Here is a 19,770-nt window from a genome sequence, read left to right as displayed (position 1 = left end):
AACTCATGAATTGCATGAGTGAGAATCTGGTTTCAGGAGACGCCATAGATTTTAAAAATTCACTGTTTATACACATTTTCTTTTACACTAAGTATAATTGTATTCTTTTTGATTAATTATACTAACTTTGGTAACCACTTGTCTCTCTAAAAATTGATAACTTGTAATGTTATCTTATCTTTCAATTTAATTTTTAAATTTTGAATAGAGAAATCTTGTTATGTTTAACTATAGCTACCTGAATACTTCTTGCATCTAAGATTGTTTATGCTAGAATTTCGGCTTCAGTTTTTTATTAATAGAATTGAAATTTTAACTTAAATCTATATCATTATATCTTCATATTCATTATGCTTTTACGTTTCATGCGAAATTTTAACATCATTTATAATCTGATATAGAGAAATCTAGTTCAGTTGAATTTTAGGTCACATGTACAGCCTTGCATTCTGAAATTGCATCTGTGAGAACTTCGTTCTTGGTTGATACCGTATAGTTTAGAAATGTTTTTTTCTTTTTTGTGTATATTTTTATTTCTATTTTGTTATACTTTATACTTACATAATTATATTGGTTTTATTAATTATTTTATATTAAAACATCGCTTACTGCATTATCTAGTGTACCAACAGCCAGGGCAGAAATATTAGAAAAAGGTCCGCCTCCCCGTGGCAAGGACGGTAACGGAATGGGTGCTTGTCAAGCCAATCTAACTTGTGAGCAGCCATTACGGCTAAGAGACCTACACGCTACCTGGCTTCTTACTTGTCTTAAGTAGCACACGGCCCACCTTAGTAACTCAGGTGGTGGGCTACTCTGTAGTGATTAAATGAAAAAAAAAAAAAAAGTTCGACACCTCAGGCATTGCAGGACAAATATGCGTCCTCCTCGGATCTGGCGCAACAGTAGAACATTGTAACACACCGCCGTACAACATCAAGGATGACAGTCCGTCGCCGTTCATTACGGCATGAGTTACGTGCGCGTCGTCCACTTCTCCGCCTATCTTTGGCGAAAGTGCAGAAACATGCTAGATGACAGTGATGTACGGCTCGCCGTCACTGCGGACAGGAGTAGTGTCAGATAGTGTTTTCGGACGAATGCAGGTTCTGTTTGTTTGAAAATGATGGCCGTATTTCGGTTTGCCGCAGACAGGGGGAGCGGCATCACAGCGACCGCATTTGCACAAGACATACAGAGCCAACACAAGACTTTATGGTGTGTGATGTTACTGGGTCCAACCACAAATCACAACTGGTGCGTGTCCGGGCGCTGTGGCCAGCGTGACGCACGTGAATGACATCCTGCGACGCGTAGCCATGCCCTTTCTGCACAACACCCAAGACGCCATTTTTCACTAAGACAATGCACTATCACATGTTGCTACACGAACACGTGCCCTCTTCGTGTCGCAAGATGTTAGCCTTTTGTCCTGGCCCGCCAGATCAACATACTTGTGGGCAATCGAAAATGTGTGGGATATCGTGAAATGACGGGTGCAGCGCTGTGGACAAATGCCAATCTCCACAAATGAACTTTGGAACCATGTGAATGCAGCATGGATGGCTGTACCAGAGGACGCCATTCGCGCCTTATACGCGTCGATGCCATCACGTATGGAACAAGTTACCACAGCCAACGGTCGATCCTGCGCCTACTAGGCAACAGGACACATGCTGAACTGAGGTGACAGAAATGCTAATCATTTCTGCAGAACACACTAATCTTCATGCCCTGTAAATATGAACGTCCTATTAGTCGTTCAAGGCATTATGTTTTTTTTTCTGAACATGAGTGTATTTAGCGTTTATCCGTTCTGTGCGTAGAAACAGAGACTGTGCATGTCTCATATGAGTTCGACTTGCTGCTTCCAGAGGCCGGCAGTGGACCAGTACTTCGTTTTATGCCAGGAGATTATATACTGTCGGCAATTAATGCGGGAAACGAGGCATAAACGGCCGAAGTAAGAGAACAAAGTACTCCTTGCTGCGACATTTTACGGTGCAGACTGATTTATGCCGAGGGCATTATGAATGAGTCAATTCCGAGACAGCGGCACAACGGCAGGAGCTGAGCGCAGGTGAGAGCTATCACTCGCTATTCAATTACCGCATTTTACGGCCCGCACCCGGGCCACATATTGCGATTTAAAAACCATGCGGAACCGCGTTAGATGAGAGACAAAGAGTGGTCACATAGCTTTCCATTTGCTCGTATTTCCTTAACGTAAGGAATCAACAGAGACTCAAATAAATAACTGTCTTGGAAAGCTGTTTCCGTAAGTCTTTAAGACGGAAACCTCAACATCGAGCATTACAGAATAAGCTCTGGAGAGTCTTAGATGGGCACACACAGTTTCTCTACATGCGGCAATGACACATCTCAAATACCGAAAGAGTAGGTGAACACACCGTAGTCCGCAGCTCGTGGTCGTGCGGTAGCGTTCTCGCTTCCCACGCCCGGGTTCCCGGGTTCGATTCCCGGCGGGGTCAGGGATTTTCTCTGCCTCGTGATGACTGGGTGTTGTGTGATGTCCTTAGGTTAGTTAGGTTTAAGTAGTTCTAAGTTCTAGGGGACTGATGACCATAGATGTTACAGTCCCATAGTGCTCAGAGCCATTTGAACCATGTTTTTTGAACACACCGTTACAGATAGTCAACGAAAAGAAGATATATTCGATCGGTTCGAACTCCTTGTGGACTGAGCCCGTACACGAATGAACCTAATCTGTGTGTTTCAGTATATCGGGTGATGTGTTACTGCACTGATGGAGTAATTTGTTTGTCATATAATGTGAAATATAATGCCCCGAACAGCGACACAGCATGATTTATCAAAACACATATAACTCTATTACTTATAATGTGTGATTTGTGCACTTGAGATACTAATTCGGCATACAGATTGAACGTAATTTATTCTCAACCACAGGCAATGTACAACAACAAAATCACAACAGTCACCACGAAACATGGATCAGAGTCACTTACAAACGGAAATTTCTTAGGAGGCTCATCAGCAAATGATATATTGCCATAGTTCTACAGGAAGAAGGCACTTTCGCCCAGAAAACCCTTTGTCACGACATCTGCGACTGTTTGCCACTGGCTGAAGGTCTTTCAAGCAATGACAGGCGACCTAGATTGATCGAAGCAATTCTGCCTTCCAGTACCAGAACTTTACATACAAATAATTAAACTACTAAAAGGTAAATACATGAGGTGAAGTGAAAATACTCCCACGTATCTTCATAATACTAGCAAGTCAGTAAATAATTACTGCAGGAGGCGGTTCTGGCTACAATTTTCCAGTTATGGTGAGTGTTATAACGTCTGCACAGACCGCTGCTCTGATCCATACAACAAAGGCAACAGTATTAGGATTAGTGTTTCGAAAAATGAAAGCTACACAGAGCCGCTTAGAATCCTCTGGGTGTTTCGCATCTCGTGAAGACGTCTTTAACAGTGAGTAAAAGGCTCTGAGCACTATGGGACTTAACATGTGAGGTCATCAGTCCCCTAGAACTTAGAACTACTTAAACCTAACTAACCTAAGGACATCACACACATCCATGCCCGAGGCAGGATTCGAACCTGCGACTGTAGCGGTCACGCGGTTCCAGACTGAAGTGCCTAGAACCGCACGGCCACACCGGCCGAAACAGTGAGTAATCACTCTGAATAGTCTCGCGGTTGCTTTCCGCTTGTTTTGCATGAATTCCACGCAGGAATACAATCATAACAAATCTTAACTAATCCCGAATGTTTAGGAGGAGGAGGAAGAGATTATTGTTTAACGTCCCGTCGACAACGAGGTCGTTAGAGACGAAGTACAAGCGCTGATTAGGGAATCATGAGGAAGGAACGCGACCGTGCACTTTCAAAGGAACCGTCCCGGCATTTGCCGAAAGCGATTTATGGAAATCACGGGAAACCTAAATCAGGATGGGTGAAAGAAGGTCTTAACCGTCGTCCTCCCGAATGCGAGCCCCAGTGCGCTAAGCACAACGCCACATCGCTCGGTCGCGAATGTTCAACACCTGCGAATGGTGGCCTAATGATAGCCAGAAAAACTGATACTTCCGAAGAAGAATGGCGGGTTGATGATAGAAGAGGTTTACAAAACAATGTTCGGCTTGTCTGGGGTGTATCTCGTCAGTAGAACTGCGATCTCCCAAAACTACGGTTCGTTGGGTTTGATACAGTACGTAAATAACGTAATAAATGGTAGGAATACCGCTAGTATTAGTAGCATTGGTAGGGAAAGAAATGAACGTTTGATAGAGAAACTGAAAGCCAACGACTTCTCTTTTTGTTTGTTTCACACGTAGTTAGAATCGCAAGTTGTACAGTGTTAGTCCATTGTGTATTTTATATCCCTACAAAATATAAATTACAGTTTAAAAGCGATAAAAATTAGTTGTGCGCTTTTGTGTAACCAATGCAATTACTTATGATTAAGTACACTTTACATACAGAAACATATGAAAATCTATATAAACGTTGCCTTATTTTGTACCCAACAGAACGTACTTCATCATGATCAAAGGCAAGTGTTTCCTGTTGTTATTGATAAGTGCGAAAGTTGACCACGAATAATATAAATATATTTTACATAAGCTCCACGAACTGTTGGAGTGATGTTTCATATGACTCTGTTTTGAGTTTTATTTTTAATTTTACCGCCGGCCGGTGTGGCCACGCGGTTCTAGGCGCTTTAGTCTGGAACCGCGCGACCGCTACGGTCGCAGGTTCGAATCCTGCCTCGGGCATGGATGTGTGTGATGTCCTTAGGTTAGTTAGGTTTAAGTAGTTCTGAGTTCTAGGGGACTGATGACCTCAGAAGTTAAGTCCCATAGCGCTCAGAGCCATTTTAATTTTACCTTTTTAACTGCGTTTTCTAGCAGTAGATGATAAATCTACACTTAGTGTTTATCTTTAAGTAACGATATGAGAACAACTACACAGAACGAAAGTGTTTGGCAGCTCAGTTTCTAGATGGTTCACTGCTTCAGCTTCCGAAGGGAACCTAGCGAGAACACTGATCGCATACGCAAACAAAGGGATCGAAATGTGGGTAACACCTGACAACTATGCAACACACCTGACATATAGATAATGCGATTACGACCTAGGAAAACTAGCACAGTGTACGCTTGCTTGCGGTAGTCTACTGTCGCTTGCGGTAGTTTTACATTTCTTCTCGTTAATTTGGAACTCTTACCATTAATAAGACAGATTACAAGGAAGATTCAAAGAGCGGCAGTGCGTTTCTAAAGGAATTCGATCAGCTAGCGTGAGAGTGCTGAGGAGACGCTCAACAAACTCGAATGGCAGACGCTACAAGAATGGCGTTCTGCAACATGGAGAGTATTACTGAAATTGGATCTTATACGGAGGTTTACCGACAATCATTCTGCTAAGGCTCCTTCTGTGAGTGGAACACGGAAGGGGAAAAAGCTAATGGCACTAGAGGTATACTCTTGCACACTCCGTAAGTTAACATTCGGAGTATACACTGAAGAGCCAAAACATTATGACCACCTGGTTAATAGCGCTTTGGTTAATCTTTGGAGCGCAATACTGCAGCGATTCTGCGTGGCATAGATTCGACAAGTCCACGAGACAGGATGCGGCAGGTAAAACTGGCCCGTCGTACACAACGATAGCGCTCCAGGGCGTGCGCGCACAGGATCGGTTCGAAATGCTCCCAGGAACAGACCACCTTGTGTCTGCACACCTAAATTAAAGAAGCAGGAGCCGGCCGCGGTGGCCGTGCGGTTCTAGGCACTCAGTCCGGAACCGCGTGACTGCTACGGTCGCAGGTTCGAATCCTGCCTCGGGCATGGCTGTGTGTGATGTCCTTAGGTTAGTTAGGTTTCAGTAGTTCTAAGTTCTAGGGGACTGATGACCACAGATATTAAGTCCCATAGTGCTCAGAGCCATTTGAACCATTTTAAAGAAGCAGGTGCAGGATATAATGACAAGAAGTCCTCATAAGTCAACCAGGCGACTGCGTCAACAGGTTCATGCGAGTGAGAGCAGTTGAAAATGAAGTTAAAACTGTACCGGATAAGTGTTGTGCAAGAATTGAAGGAGCCTGACCTGCAGAAGAGAGTGCATTCTGTTAGTGGCTGTTGAGAAATGTTGCCAGTGGTGTCTTGGACCCACTATAGTTCGTCATGAGTGACGAGGCGTGGTTCCACCCGTCTAGGCACATAAATTCCCAAAACAATCGCTATTGGTCGAGAGAAAATCCACAGGCGATCTACCAATCACCGTTGCATGACGATAAGATTGGTTTTCGTCTGCCATTTCGGCCACACGCGTTATGGGGTCCATACTTTTTGACACGACAGTGTATAGTGACGAGTATTTGGGAGTCCTGGAGGAGTTTTATCCAAATTTGACGGAAGAGGAGGCGTCAGTTACGTTACTTTCAGCAGGACAGTGTACCATGCCACACATCAGCTGCATCATTGCCCCGTGTACATGAGATGTTTACACCACAGAGAACAGTTGTCGCCTCCTTGGTCACCAGACTAGTCCACTTGTGACTTTTACCTGTGGGAACTGTTAAAGGGTATATACGAATGTCCTCAAGCGCTGTCACATCTGTGAGGAAGTGGGCAGGGGACACTTTCAGCACCTACTGTGAAGGCGAGTGACCATATTCAGTATATTACATTTCATCCTATGTTCAAATGTTGACTTTACAGGCCGGTTTTACGTGCCGCACCCTGTAGCTGGAGGAATGTTGTACCAAATGTCCACGCACAGGTTACGCAATTGACGCAAATTAGGGGCCGGTGGTTTGTGGGCGCGGAGCTGGCGGCCCATACCGTCATAGATGTGTTCCGCGAGGTTGAGATCACTGGCCACGGCAACGACATAAATCCTCAAGAATGGCACTCAAACCACTGTAGCACGTTTCATGCCTTGTGACACGGAGAATTGTCCTGTTGGGAAATATCATCGTCGTTGGCGACGACATCAAGCACGAAGGGATGCTGTAGGTCCAGAATAATGTTCACGTTGTTCACAGCTGTCGTGGTGCCTTTCATTACTACTACAGGTCCCATGTAAGTCAAGGGGTTCATGGCCCCCGTAGCATTATACTGGCCCCATCGCTCTGTGTCCGCAGTGCGTTGCATATTTCGAGCAGCCCTTCGCAACGATGACGGCGTATTCGAACACGACCATGAACCGGGTGTAACGTGATTCCTCCGACCCCAGGCGACGCGTTTACACAGATCCACTGTCCACTCTCGAGATACCGTATCCACTGGAGTTGTTGTGACGCTGTCGTTGGTTCAACATGGGGACACATAGGGGTCATCTGTTGCGCAGGTTTCTGTTCAGCGATGTGCGCTGAATAGTGTGCAACGAAACACACGTGCCTGCACAAGCGCTGTACTCTGTTATCAAACGAGACACAGATCGCTGTATATCCTGCTTTACATAGTGGGCAAGCCTCCGATCTCCACGTTCTATATGGGGTGTGGACGTTCATAACTTTGTCGCCTTCTCGTGGTTCCACAGTCCTTCAAACACTTTCCATAGACGATCCGACAGTGGCACGGGAAGAGCCGATCGGTTTCCCCGTTTCTGAGACCCTCGATCCCACGCGCCGGTCCATAACAATCTGCCCTTTCTCAAAGGCCCTTATGTCAGTGGTTTCCCCCATTTGCGGCCCGTATCGTCACTAGAAAGATCCATAATTCGCAACGAATGAGTAATCGACAAGGGCTTGTTGTGTGCACGCTGAACAATCTGCAGTTCTGAGTCTGACGGTTGCCATTTTGTCCAGAGCTTTACGGGTTGTCCCCTGAGTTAAGCGCGTCTGTCGCCCTCTATCTGAGCGCCGCGAGGGTGATTCGCGCACGCGGCAACCGACTCCGACCATTGTATGGTCGGCAGGAGATGCACATGTTGTCTCACGTGTAGTACGAGCAGGTTTTATGACTGTTACGCCTTGTCGTCGGCAGGACACGGTGTTTTAAAAAACCGACATTTCAGCTCTGTGCGTCGGTGGGACGATTGCCTTAATGTTCTGTGAGCATTAAGATGACAGTACGGCTTTCAAATGGGAACTTTTTGACCGCTCTTTACAGTAAGTAAACCAGAGGAACAAAACGATTTAATTATTAATTTTACGCTCTTAAAATTTACAAAATTTTAGGTTAAAATTTATACAAACGTCTTTTTCGCAACTATATATGCAAGAACAAGGCGTATTTTATGCTCAAAGACGATTTTAGCGAGAAATAGAAATGAGCATAAAACGGCTTAGATCGAGCAGGCCGGTGGAGAAAGGGAGCAAAAGGATATTGAAACTATCGCTCGGGCCTTGAGCGCTAAAGTGCGGTAAATTTTGGAATTTTGTGGTAAGGTCTTATGGGACCAAACTGCTGAGGTCATCGGTCTCAAAGCCTACGCACGACTTAATCTAACTTAAACTAATTTACGCTAAGGACAACACACACACCCATGCCCGAGAGAGGACTCGAACCTCCGACGGGGGAGGGGGGAGGGGGAGTCCCACGGACCGTGACAAGGCGCCCTAGACCGCACGGCAACCCCGAGCGGCGCTATAGTGTCTTCTGTATGCCATATGGGGTTGTTCCCCCAGCTTGATAGACCAGAAATCTCCCATATCAAACTCTTCGTCTCGTGTACCTCTTCACCACTGTGTACGTTACAAAAAGTTGCGTTTACACCCTGTGTACACTCCTTATTGCAACGTCACAAGGCGGCAGATAGTCTAGTTGCGGGCAGTGGTCATTATGTTTTGGCCCAGCAGTGTAAATGCATAAGTGGCGTTCAATAAGTAATGCAATACTTTTTTTCTGAAAGCAGGTTGATTTTATTCGGCGTTCCAATTCACCATATGATTCCCCAGTCTTTTGGCTACAGAACCCTACTTTTCAACATATCTATGTTCCGTGCGACGGCCTTATTCTATCTTACTCGGAGGGCCCGTATGGCAGCCAGCATGGTACCGCTGTGTTGGTCGACGTCAGAGACAACGTCTTGCTGTATAAATAACATCGCCATCATGTACGTACTGTTTCCCACGGAGTGTATCCTTCATTTGGCCAAACAAATGGAAATCGGAAGGTGCGGGATCAGGGTGCATGAGGAAGAACAGTTCAATGAAGTTTTGTGACCTTCTCTCAGGTTCTTATACTTGGTAAGGTCATGGAGAAGGGGAGTTCGTTTGCATTTCTGTAGCGACGAACACGCCGAAATCGTCTCTTCAGTTTCCTCAGTGTATCAAAACACACTTCAGAGGTGATCGTTTGCACCATGAGGGAGGACATCAAAGAGAATAGCCCCTCCACGGTCCCAGAATACCGTCCTCATTACTTTACCGGCTGAACGGGTAGTTTTGAACTTTTTCTTCGGGCGAGAGGTGGTGTGGCAGCACTCTATGGACTGTCGTTTTGTTTCCGGTTCGAAGTGATGAACTCATGTTTCATCGCCTGCGACGATGTTGGATAAAAATTTGTCACGATCGCCCTCACAAAGCGCAAGCTTTCCGCACAGATGGTGCTTCGTTGCTCTTAAGGGGCTCCGGAACGCCCTATACTTGCGATGTTAAAATAACGCTTATAAATTACATCTTTCCTCACAAAGTATTTGAGGTAGGAAGTTGAACTTTTTACAGATTATTTATTGGAATATGGGCTACAACTTAACACAGGGATTTTACAAAATTTTAGTTCAGTTATTAAAGATGATTTTTTTTCAATTGTAATGAAAATTCACAACATTTTTTTGCAATTTTTTATTTATATATTCAAAAATATACAGTTTTTTGGAAAAAGGCTGTGTTAAATTATGCAGAAGGTACTGTGTAACATTTACTGAAAGTTTGAAACAAATATGTGTGGAAGATCCTTAGAAAACATGTAATTAGTATGAGAAAATAAAAGTTTTGGGAATCGAGCGACAAAGATTGGATTAACTTTTTAGTGCATTCCAGGTCCATAGGATGGATTATCTTCATCCTCTGCAAACTCCTCCTCCAGCTTCCTCTTGTTCCTCCTCCTGTTTACTCTTGCTTGTATTTCTAGACTCTTTACAGCCCTGTCTGCAGCCCGAAGGCGTTCCTTGTCTAAAGCAAGCATCGCTCGTACCATGTTAGAACCTATCTTCATTCCCATATTTCTAAATACCTTTGGCTTTCCTACATTTCTCCTTTTCTTAAAAGCCGCAGAGGATTTCTAGTAACTTTACTTTTACTCATTATTATACTTCAACAAAACAGAGACTCAAGAAACAGAATTAATTACGAATATTTTCGAGATAACGACAGAGTAAATAAACATGAAACAATCGACAATCACACCAGCGATATATATTGAACCATCACGGGTTAGCCACAACACATACTTTATCTCACATCACTAAAATGTACCTGATGAACACGGACGTTAATAATAACACCATTTGACAGCAGCGCCACAGTGGGTCACGCCCATGTACAACACATTTCAAAAAAAAATTAAAAATAGTTGTAGTCTTCGGAATGGAATAAATTATATATCTATTAAAATGTAATAATCTGCAGATTCAGAAAACGCAAAAGAGCAAAAATTGAACTTTTCATGATTTTGAGCCTTTCCGGAGCCCCTTAATGGGTTTCTGTTAGACGGTGAGGAATTCAGCGGTTGCAGATCTTCAGATATCCCAACTAGCGGACGAGCGTGTCAGCACCACCGACAGTTGAGCGGCGAAGTGTTTGACTGTGATGCGCTGATAACCTCGAATGAGAGTGTCCACACGTTACAACACTGCAGGAACCACAGCTGTGTGCGATCGGTCCGCATGCGGAGGATCGGACAGGATTGCGCGACCTTGTTGCGATGATGACAGATGCCGCGCCCAACGACTCACCGTGCTTTCGTTCACTGCCACGTCTCCGTAGGCATTCTGTCAGCGCCTGTGAATGTCTGCGATGCTCTGGTTTTCTGCCAAAAGAAACTCAATGACATCTCTCTGCTTGAAACACATCTCCGTTGCAGATGCCATTTGAATGCTACGTATGGCGCCGCTACCTATAGGAACTTCGTGAAACTATAACGGTTGAAGTTGGAATATTTCACGATGTCCCACCGCAAATTCGGAACTTTTTCAATTGAAATTGGCCGAGAGAAAGAAAGCGTTGCATTAATTATTGAAGGCCCCTGATACATGTAATACACTACTGGCCATTAAAATTGCTACACCACGAAGATGACGTGCTACAGACGCGAAATTTAACCGACAGGGAGAAGATGCTGTGATATGCAAATGATTAGCTTTTCAGAGCATTCACATACGGTTGGCGCCGGTGACGACACCTACAACGTGCTGACATGAGGAAAGTTACCAACCGATTTCTCATACAGAAACAGCAGTTGACCGGCGTTGCCTGGTGAAACGTTGTTGTGATGCCTCGTGTCATGAGGAGAAATGCGTACCATCACGTTTCCGACTTTGATAAAGGTCGGATTGTAGCCTATCGCGATTGCGGTTTATCGTATCGCGACATTGTTGCTCGCGTCGGTCGAGATCCAATGACTGTTAGCAGAATATGGAATCGGTGGGTTCAGGAGGTAATACGGAACGCCGTGCTGGATCCCAACGGCCTCGTATCACTAGCAGTCGTGACAACAGGCATCTTATCCGCATGGCTGTAACGGATCGTGCAGCCACGTCTAGATCCCTGAGTCAACACATGGGGACGTTTCCAAGACAACAAACATCTGCACGAACAGTTCGACGACGTTTGTAGCAGCATGGACTATCGGCTCGGAGACCATGGCTGCGGTTACCCTTGACGCTGCATCACAAACAGGAGCGCCTGCGATGGTGTACTCAACGACGAACCTGGGTGCACGAATGGCAAACCGTCATTTTTTCGAATGAATCCAGGTACGGTTTACAGCATCATGATGGTCGCATCCGTGTTTGGCGACATCGCGGTGAACGCACATTGGAAGCGTGTATTCGTCATCGCCATACTGACGTAACACCCGGCGTGATGCTATGGGGTGTCAGTGGTTACACATCTGGGTCACCTCTTGTTCGCATTGACGGCATTTTCAACGGTGGACGTTACATTTCAGATGTGTTACGACCCTTCATTCGATCCCTGCGGAACCCTACATTTCAGCAGGATAATGCACGACCGCATGTTGCAGATCCTGTACGGGACTTTCTGGATACAGAAAATGTTCGACTGCTGCCGTGGCCAGCACATTCTCCAGGTCTTTTAAAACGTCTGTTCAATGGTGGCCTAGCAACTGGCTCGTCACAATACGCCAGTTACTACTCTTGATGAACTATGGTATCGTGTTGAAGCTGCATGGGCAGCTGCACCTGTACACGGCATCCAAGCTCTCTTTGACTCAATGCCCAGTCGTACCAAGGCCGTTATTACGGCCAGAGGTGGTTGTTCTGGGCACTGATTTCTCAGGATCTATGCACCCAAATAGCGTGAAAATGTAATCACATGTCAGTTCTAGTATAATATATTTGTCCAATGAATACCCGTTCATCATCTGCATTTCTTTTTGGTGTAGCAAGTTTAATGGTCAGTAGTGTATATTGTATGTCCTGCGACAGTGAAAACGGTGATATGAGAGGCGTGTCTACTGGAGAACAGTGGTCGCCTACCGCGCAGCGCAGCGCCGCGCCGCTCTTATGGCTCGACTGGGCTCTGCCCGGCCTCGCTTGGCGCCTCGGAGCATTGCGTGCCGTCCGGAGCCAACTATAAAGCACCTTGTCAGCAACTCGGCGGTCGGCCCTTAGGACCTTATAAATAAATCCTTATCGCCATCTCATCTGGGGCCCAATCGGATCTCCGCGAGACGTTCGTTAAACGGTGTCCGGGAACACGGTGTGCGCGCCTCGGCGCCGACGCGCCCCGCCGCCATATTACTTTTAATTAAATACCTGCAGGCGCGGCTGATTTATAGAATTCCAGCCTCCCCGCTAAAAGCGCTAATTAGATCCCGACCGTGACAAACGTGATTAGGATTTAAAGGCCCAACTGCTCGAGTCACTTATCGGATAATCGCAGTCGTCCATCTCGCGGCAGTTCCTTCAACCAAAAATAATTAAAACTAAGAAGAGCGGTAGTTCAACAATATACAGTGGACAAGACAGATGTAGCTTATCTTCCGGGAATGCGACAAAATATCTGGAATTTTACTCTGTCTGGAACTTTTAAGTGATCCAGTGAACAAACTTCTCGGAAACCGCCACCATTCATAATTTTATTTGATAAGTCGCTTAAATTACTCAATATTACAACACGTTTCGAGATATAAACTCATCATGACGCAGAAATTTCAATATAAAAACCATGTAACATAGATCTAAAAGTAACTGTATTCGCTCCTGGTATCGTACGTGTAGCGTTACCGTAAGTATAACATCAATACACCATGCTTATTTAGAAGAAAATACATCTCTGATAGGATGGAGTACGCTTATGAGACCGAATACACAAATGGCAGTTTTCGCATCTTTACTCGCTGGCTCAAGATGAGATGGAAGGTGAAGAAGACTACAATTTGTTCTTATATATTGACACGTTAAAAAGGAAAGAAGTGTCGGAGGCAAAATATATCGCACAGTACATAATCAGTCATCACTGAGAAAATTACACTGCCTGACAAAAAAATGTGGAACACCCAGAGGGAAGCATGGAACGAAATGAAACTCCACGGGTTGAGAAGGCATGTGATGTAATTTCATGGATTAGAAAACAGGTCAAATTTAGAAAGAACTGGCAATATTTTGAGAAGGGTAGTTGCTACCCACACCATACAGAGGAGGTTCTGAGTCGCAGATAGGCAAAACAAAAAGACCGTCAAACAAAGCTTTCGGCCAAACAGGCATTCATCAGAACTATATATATATATATATATATATATATATATATATATATATATATATATATATATATATATATGACTACAGTCTCCGGCCGCCTAGGCCAGACTATCCCATGCTGCATTTTTCATTGTTTGCTTTTCTACAAAGAACTCGGCTGTATGAGCCCTCTTATCAGTATGACGTTGTACAATCTCTGGTCTTGCCTGTATTCATGGACTGATTCGGTTGGGAAGGGTCGCGTAACGCCTTTGTATCCTCTCCTCAAGGAAGCTAACCCATACCGTTCCTAACTGGTCCTTATATATACCGGAAGGCGGCACTGGGACGGATTTGACGGCCAAGCTGGTCCCATATATATACTATAGGGGACAGATCTGGATATCTTCTTCGCCACAGAAGAACCTCAACATCAATGACAGTGAGTTCTTACAGACACGTGGAATGTGTGGACGAGCTTTGTCCTCTTGAAAAATGGCACCACGATACTTTAGCACGAGAGGCAGGCATAACACACGAGGGAGCACCATCTCTGTGATGTACTGGTGTGCCGTCAGACTTCCCTCAGTTACTACCAGCTTTGGCATGAAGTCATACCTGACAGCAACCCACACCATGACACCTCTCCTAAAATTGGAAAAGTGGGATCCCACCCCAGGTCGCCGCCATACTCGGAAACGAAGGTCATGTGCGGTAGCGCAGAACCGTGATTCATCGCTGAACGCAACGCGACGCCATTCATATATCAGCGGTTCAGGCCTTCCGGTCGAGGCACTACTCCAAATGCAACACAGAATTTTGCAGAGCGTCGATTACATGTTCTAGAGCAGCAGGCATGTAAGTGAATCGACTGAGATGTACTTGGTGCCGGCCGGAGTGGCCGGACGGTTCTAGGCGCTACAGTCTGGAACCGCGAGGGCGCTACGGTCGCAGGTTCGAATCCTGCCTCGGGCATGGATGTGTGTGATGTCCTTAGGTTAGTTAGGTTTAAGTAGTTCTAAGTTCTAGGGGACTGATGACCTCAGCAGTCAAGTCCCATAGTGCTCAGAGCCATTTGAACCATTGTTTTGTACTTGGTAAACATTGCGGTGATGGTCAGACATGATCCACCGGAACCTCGACAACGTGTATACCTGTCCTCGCGTCCTCATGCAGTCCAACACCAGGTCACTGTCACAATCGAATGCCCCACAATTCTGGATATACAGGGTTTGACCAGCCAGGCAAATGGGCACTCACAGTGTGATCCCTTTGCAAAGACAAGTCATGTGCTGATAACGTTGTTTCACACGCGCATGAGGCATCTGCATGTCCACAGTGATAACTCAAAACCTGACGTCGTTCATGCCCCTTACATAACCCACCTCGCCTGGTAACAACATTAAACACGAACACATTCGACCTGTCACAGAGAACTGTAACTCTCATCATTTACATATCCGACCATGTTGTGAATGTGTATGAAGCTACACTGACATCTGGACATATCTATCTGGGTGCTTCGCTTTTTTTTTTTTAGGCTTTATACGGGCTAATAAAGTTGAGCATTCCTACAAAATAGATTAATTTCTTATTCCATAAATGGATTCTCAATAATATTTACTCTAAAATTTGAAAGCTGCAGTTTGTTTCGGAACAATTAAATAAATGATTTTGGAAATAGGGAAAAGACAGAAAGCTTATCTTCGCAATGTATTATCTCCTTTATAAAACAAATTATAATCATGCCCAACATTATCATTATTCACAATTTAAAATTTATAATTTTAGCGTTTGCGATTTATTTGGCCTTTGTTCCTAGATATTTCACGATATTCTAAATTCTGTACTCACGCTCTAATTCGTGGAAGGAGACAAGACAATAGACAAGGCATAGCATCGAACTTCTTTAAGATCTGTGTGTATTTATGACACATGTTTTTGTATAACTGCGGTATTTTTGCCTGATAATGAGGCTATGCCTGGAAAGATGTTCAAATATTAAACAATTTACACAAGTTTCCAAAAAAAACCAATGTTACTGATAGCACTATTTGAAAAACCTGTTCTCAAATTTTTACTGTCACGTTTGACTAACAGCTTATATGGTTTTAAATTGTTAAGTGATATTACTTAAAACCGTCGCTGCACCTGAAATCTCTGCTGATAATCAGTGTCGTATAAGGTCTCGAAAATACTCCTAATACGAGAGGGCAAAACGTTGATTCTGCAAGTGATGTATGCGAAACAAGTCTTCGTATCTGCGACTGTTACTCAATGCGACGACTATAAAGACGCGAAGATGTATGATTTCGCTTCACGAAACACCATTATTACACCCTTCATTTTACAGTGTCCTGTCTTCCAATTTACTGAATACATGATTTTTTTTTCTATTAAGGACTAAATACAGACCATTCAGATAGTCGTGAAGGTTAGCAACACACTACCGGGATTCTGCGAGACGCGCTGGCCCAGGATCGAATCCGCCCGAAGGATTAAAAAAGAGAGCTGGGGTGTTGACCAGGCCAAATTTGGCTTTACTCAGTTCCCCACATCCGACTAAGCGAAACCGGGCTGGGAGCTATGTCCAGCCTCAATTGCACGCTTCTCAAACACTTCGAAAACGATGGCACACTTTCACACGGGCATCCGGCAGTCTGCTACCACCAACAATGTCAAATTCATATTAAAATACAGAACAAGTGAATACATAGTGTACGACATGGAAAAAAAAGATGCAGAATTGAGTACAAACAGTACTTACCGCTATTTTCTGAGAGTTCAGGATACGATTTTTCTTCGAAATTCACAAAGGTCTCGTGTTTGTAATTACACATATTTAGATTTCGTAACATTAGTGTGAATACTTCCCTGAGTCACTTTTGGGTCAACGTTTCAGCTGTCTGACTCATCGTTGTAACATTTCAACTTTCTTATTAGACGTATCATGTCCTTCCCGAAGCCATACTGGTACTCGCTCCACACTTAACTAGGAAATTTCCTTGAATCATTATGAATTTGGCGCACATGTAATTAGGAATATGCTTTCTATGTCGCATTGCTCTTAATCGAACACCTCACTTCCATACAACCTAATACTCAGGTTTCAAATTAAAAACGAGTAAGAACTAAGGAAAATGGAAAGAAATTGTCGTGGAAACTTAGTATTTTACCACAGTGGCGTTGCACGAAACAAGTGCATGCATACCAGGAACTCTGCAAACCCCATGTCTCATCTGCACATAGCACGCAATTGCTATGCATGTGAGAGCAGGCAGCGCGAATAGTATGACGTTGATCCACGTTGAGGCATCACTTTCTGGACGAAATACAATGCTCATCTGTTATTTAGACACTGTGGAATCAATGTGTAATGACCTGAGAGGATGGCTTAGCAGTTCTGTTGAAAGAAATATATTTAATACGAAATATGGCTTGTGGATATACGCAGCAAAGATGTATATAATAATAAGAAGTAGAACGGAGAACAGCGAGTTGCTTAACATCAGAATTGATAACACAGTACTGGAAGAACTAAAGGAATTGTCCTAACTAGGTAGCAGGAGTAATCAAGGTATCAGAAGTAGATTGGCACAGGCGAAAAAAGCGTTCTCCGATAAAAGAGCTCTGCTGACATCAAATATTGACATGGAGCAGAGGAAGTTATTCCTGAAAGCGTGCATCTACAGCACATCATTGGACGGAAGCGAAGCGTGGGCCGTCAGAATTGCGGAGAAGAAAGTGCAAGAACTTGAAGTGTGGTAAAAGCAGACATTATGTAACAGAATACAGTACGAATACTCTAAAGGATCATAACGGATGGGGAAGAAGCACAAGGCGAGTAGAGAGCGGTACTCTAAGGAACAGCACACTGTAATCATTTATTCGGGGCTTAGCTACGACATTATCTTCAACAACTAATACACCAAGGTTGGACAGACCGACTCGATTACGTGATAGAAATAGAACGTGTACAGAATACTCTATAAAAATAGTGGCGGTTAAAAGTCCTACATATGCTATCTGATGGATAACACCCAGAAACCCATATGGAACGAGGAATTGACTAGTAGAATTCATCACGAAATGGTAATTACAAGTTTTAGTTCCTGTCAGTGTTTGCCAATGAAAGGATGACCCAACCGCACTTACGCCCTGAAATGACAGGGTTAAACTGTTAAGACAGCTCACTACAAGTCTGGGATCGGTTTCCGAAGATGTAATAAATGAATCAGTGCATGAAATATGATCTCATGTAAAGACAGAACAGTTTGTAGAATAATTGCTTCGGATGAGATGTTGTGTTAATCCAAAGCAGTCTACGATCGGTTTCCGAGGTGGCAGCAGGCGAGCTAATGTGTGAAGTGCAACTCCGTATAAGGACGGAGTTAAGTGTTACAGTTGCCTCGGAAAACTTATTTGTGGGAGGTTACGTTGTTTCCAAGATCGTCTGAAGCACTTTTGTGACTTTTTCTGTGCTCGGTAACTAATGATTAATGGCTCGCCCGGTTGGCCGTGCGGTCTAACGCACGGCTTTCCGGGCGGGAAGGAGCGCCTGGTCCCAGGCACGAATCCGTCCGGCGGAGCTGTGACGAGGTCCGGTGAACCGGCCAGTCTGTGGATGGTTTTTAGGCGGTTTTCCATCTGCCTCGGTGGATGCGGGCTGGATCCCCTTATTCCGCCTCAGTTACACTATGTCGGCGATTGCTGCGCAAACTAGGTCTCCACGTACGCGTACACCACCATTACTCTACCACGCAAACATAGGGGTTACACTCGTCTGGTGTGCGACGTTCCGTGGGGGGCCAACGGGGGCCGAACCGCACAATAACGCCGAAAGAGTGGTTCGGTGTGGGGCGGCGGAGGGTTGAAGTGGACTCCGGTAGTCGTCGTGGGGTTGTGAACCACTGCGGCTGCGGGGGGGACGGAGCCTCTCCGTCGTTCCTAGTTCCCCGGTTAACATACAATACAATACAATGATTAATGACCGGGAAACTTGTTATGAATATTGACGATACAGTGGCTCTAGAAATCGTTTTAGTAATTTTGCGATTGATGAAATAAAACAAAATTAGTTAGCATCCTAAAATTTTACGACTCTTATTATGCTTAGCATTTACACGTATCCACTTGTCTGCACTGTTTGTGGTACAAGCGTTAGAGTTCGCGACCGACGGAGACGAAAGGAACTGGGGGCAACATCTACCAGACGGGAGGTAAGCAAGTTGGCTACAATTCAATTACGAGAAGTAGGGAGCGGACGCACTAGACTTTCACCTGTAAATCACAAAATGGTTCAAATGGCTCTGAGCACTATGGGACTCAACTGCTGAGGTCATAAGTACCCTAGAACTTAGAACTACTTAAACATAACTAACTTAAGGACATCACACACATCCATGCCCGAGGCAGGATTCGAACCTGCGACCGTAGCGGTCGCGCGGTTCCAGACTGTAGCGCCTAGAACAGCTCGGCCACTCCAGCCGCTAGTAAATCACACATAGCATCACTGTGCGTCCCCGTGTACATATTGCGGCAGAGGATATTTCGAACATTCATTCTCCTGTCTGCTGTGATACTGTTACAACGTCTGCGCAAGATGCAGGTGTTTCTGTAAAGGCTACATGGCTCAGAGAATTGAGATTCCACTTTAACAGCTGGTAGAAACAGCACCGGAGGAAGGTACGGACACAACGACCTTCTAACTGCTGCCTTAAACCGCCATTAGCGTTACCTTTAGCTGCTGACTTGCACCCCCTGACACCACCGACATCTTACGTAAGGAGAACAGATAAGATACCTTGTTACGAGGAAGACTGCAAACAGAGATCTGCGATCACGTATGGCAAGTACTTATGGTAAAGAGGTACAGTATCCTAAGGTGCAGGCTGTGCGGAGA

The sequence above is a fragment of the Schistocerca nitens genome, chromosome 4 (genome assembly GCF_023898315.1).
Source record: "Schistocerca nitens isolate TAMUIC-IGC-003100 chromosome 4, iqSchNite1.1, whole genome shotgun sequence".
In the NCBI taxonomy this organism is placed as follows: domain Eukaryota; kingdom Metazoa; phylum Arthropoda; class Insecta; order Orthoptera; family Acrididae; genus Schistocerca; species Schistocerca nitens.
Note: the sequence above shows the minus strand (reverse complement) of the source record.